Source organism: Alexandromys fortis, unplaced genomic scaffold (genome assembly GCF_014885135.2).
Source record: "Alexandromys fortis isolate MF-2015 unplaced genomic scaffold, M_Fortis_MF-2015_v1.1 scaffold_105, whole genome shotgun sequence".
In the NCBI taxonomy this organism is placed as follows: Eukaryota; Metazoa; Chordata; class Mammalia; order Rodentia; family Cricetidae; genus Alexandromys; species Alexandromys fortis.
Window position 1 is genome coordinate 2,671,073 of NW_026068011.1, and position 2,895 is coordinate 2,673,967.

The 2,895-nt window shown below is 32.1% G+C and overlaps 1 non-coding gene across 1 annotated transcript; it reads right to left on the reverse strand.

Annotated features, from left to right (window-relative positions):
• Positions 1–2,029: 2,029 nt before the first annotated feature.
• LOC126513570 (U1 spliceosomal RNA) lies at positions 2,030–2,193 on the reverse strand. Its single transcript, XR_007595382.1, has one exon. It is a non-coding gene; the product is annotated as a U1 spliceosomal RNA (small nuclear RNA).
• Between the last annotated feature and the right edge of the window lie 702 nt (positions 2,194–2,895).

Consider the following 2,895-nt stretch of genomic DNA (forward strand, 5'->3'; position numbering starts at 1 on the left):
ATATATGTCTGTATAAATAATGTTTATTAGTTTTCCACAATGAACAATAAATTTTCCTGCAGGAAACTTTGAAGTTTCCTGGAAGAAAATAGGACCTCACAACAACAACTCCACCTGGCTGATATGATGTCATGATGCTGATTGTGCTGCTATAAGACTTGTTTTGGGTAGCAGCTGCTCAAGAAGGTTTCTACTTTGTTAGCTGAAATGGTGCACATTTTTACCATGTTCTGGCCAGAAATCCAAAGAGGAAACTCAGACAAGCCCTACTGAATACTCAGAGACTATTTACAATTATAACAGACAGTAATCTTGAAATTTAACCATCATTTTACTTTCACAGGATCCCATAGAAAAAATATCATATCCATGACAACTGGAAGTAATTGTGAAAGATGACATCCCCTCTCCCAACAAAGTTTGTTCTCAGGGTTAAGGACATCACTTAGGGGTTGATTATAATCGGTATAGGGTTGGAGTTTGGGGGAATATTATATAGGCTCGGGAATGTTTTTTAAAAAAGGGGGACAATTGGATGGGATAATAGATTAGTATAAGCTTACTCACACTAATAATATTAGTGAGAAATAGAGTAAATATCCATAAGCTATTATTTTATTTTATTATTTTTTTCTCGTCTCCCTTTGTATCTCTCACCACAATCCTTCTTCTCCACCCCTCACACTTTTTTTAATGACTATTATTCCATCAGTGTATAATTCTTGGCAGTTGTTTAAACACATAAATATGAGAAAATGATTTTCCATCATATTCCTGGCACTCATAGATCATAAGAAAATTTTATTGATGAACAGAATTTCACCATTTTTAATAATAATTAATCTGTCCTGACTATAGAGAAGTCATTGCCTACAATATTTCAGTATTTGTGTTTGTATATGTGTATTTTTTTTCTCAAGAATGATGACTAAAACTTCCCTAAAGAGAACACCCAGCTCTAGACACATAGTTTCTGTACTGACGAAATCCACATTTAGTACACTTAACTCTCACTAATCCTTGCGATGTATAAAAAGCATACATTCCTGTGTTTTTGGTACTCCCTTACAGTCTTTGAAACAGGATACACAATTGTCAGTACAGAGGAACTTTTCTCATGAGAGGACCAAGAGCTACTCATTATGTGAGAAATCTGGTGATGAGTTCACTTAGGGGCACCACATATGATTTAATTGGGTACAAAATTTCAAGAGGAAATGGGCAGGTCTACAGAACTTTTGTCAAAAACCAATTATGCTAATTTATTCATGGAAGAAATTCCTACATGAATAGAATGTGTGCGTTTTAAGAAATTGAAAACTTTCAACAGATTCAGTTGTTCCTTTGTTTGCTCACTGAGGTTACAACTTAAACATTACAGGCTCTTTCCTGTTACTCGAGGTTCTTTCTGAAATAAAACTCACCCTGTATTGTTTAACAAGTAAAATGTGAATGGATATTTAGCTATTTTGTAATATTAGCTAATGTAGTAAGCCCTGACTGCATCATTTCAGACTTGGATTGATGCAACACCAAAACAACACCAAAAATGTTGATGATGATAATGAAGATGATAAAAAAAAAGATGGGAAATAGATAGAAATAACATATCTTCTAAAAATAAATACTATTTTTTTATCTCCATCACTAACTAGCATGAGACAATTTTCTGTGCAGTTTATAGTCTGTAGCAAGGATGGTGTAGATCTTCTGACCTAATATTTTATCATGTATAACTAGAGACTAAAAATTGGAAACAGGACACAAGATGAAAAAGAATGATTCCATGTATGTGAATTCTATAGTTAATTATTTTATTGAAAAAAACTTTTTCAATATTTTATGACCATTACATTTTTTTCTAATTTTTTTATAATCACATAAATTTTACAAAATAAGTAATTACTAATATAACTCTTTGGCTAAAGAAGAAAATACATAAAATGCTTCTTTAGAATAATTTCAATAATATTCATGTTTATATATTTGGATGAATATATTTAAAAATCATTCTTTTTTTTTTCTTTCAAATAGAAGAGCATGGATTCTATCCTCTGTTACCACAAATTTTGCAGCTGAGTTTCCTGCATTTGGGGTAATTGCAGGGGTCAGCACATCAGGAATGAGATTAATAAGCCTCACCCTTGGAAAATTACTTTCATGATCATAGTATCTCTCCTGTCTGGGAAGTACTAAAAATCAATTTTAATATGAATAGTAATTTGCATTTCTGAAGCCCTTGTTAATTTTTAAATTATAATCAAGTATTGATCATTTTAAATATGCTAAGGAGTAGGCATAACAGTCTCATTATCTTAATTTCACAAGTGAGGAATTAAAAATCAGGCATTTGCACAAATACAAACTATAAATTACTAACATTAATAGTCAAATAAAATTATGGCTTGCTTGGTTTAAATATTCATTGACATATGTCTGAATCATATTGATAACAAGTATGGGATGCTTCAAAAATGGAAAGAGAGCATTAAAATAGCTGTCTAATAAAGGATGACACATAAGGCAATTCCAATGTCACAGAACTAAAGCATGTGAAGAGGGTTGATCACACTTCAGACAAGTTAGCTGTGGATCATCAAGTACTGGAGTTTCCAAATAATCCTTTTTTAAAAATATTAAAACAGACGTAAATGTATGCCAGTGGTTGTATAATCATATGAATTGGATACAAGTTTTAAATGAGGATAAGTCATCAACTTCCTGCCTCACAGAACACTTTATTTATCATCCAAATGATGGTAACCACTCAGCATTGGCACCATAGGATAGTGAAGGGAAGAGACCTTTTAAGAACCATAGCTCTGCGATCACAGTTCAGTAAAAGATTGCTACTTGTCTTGCTACTAATGTAGTTTGAAAACATCTTTCTTTTAA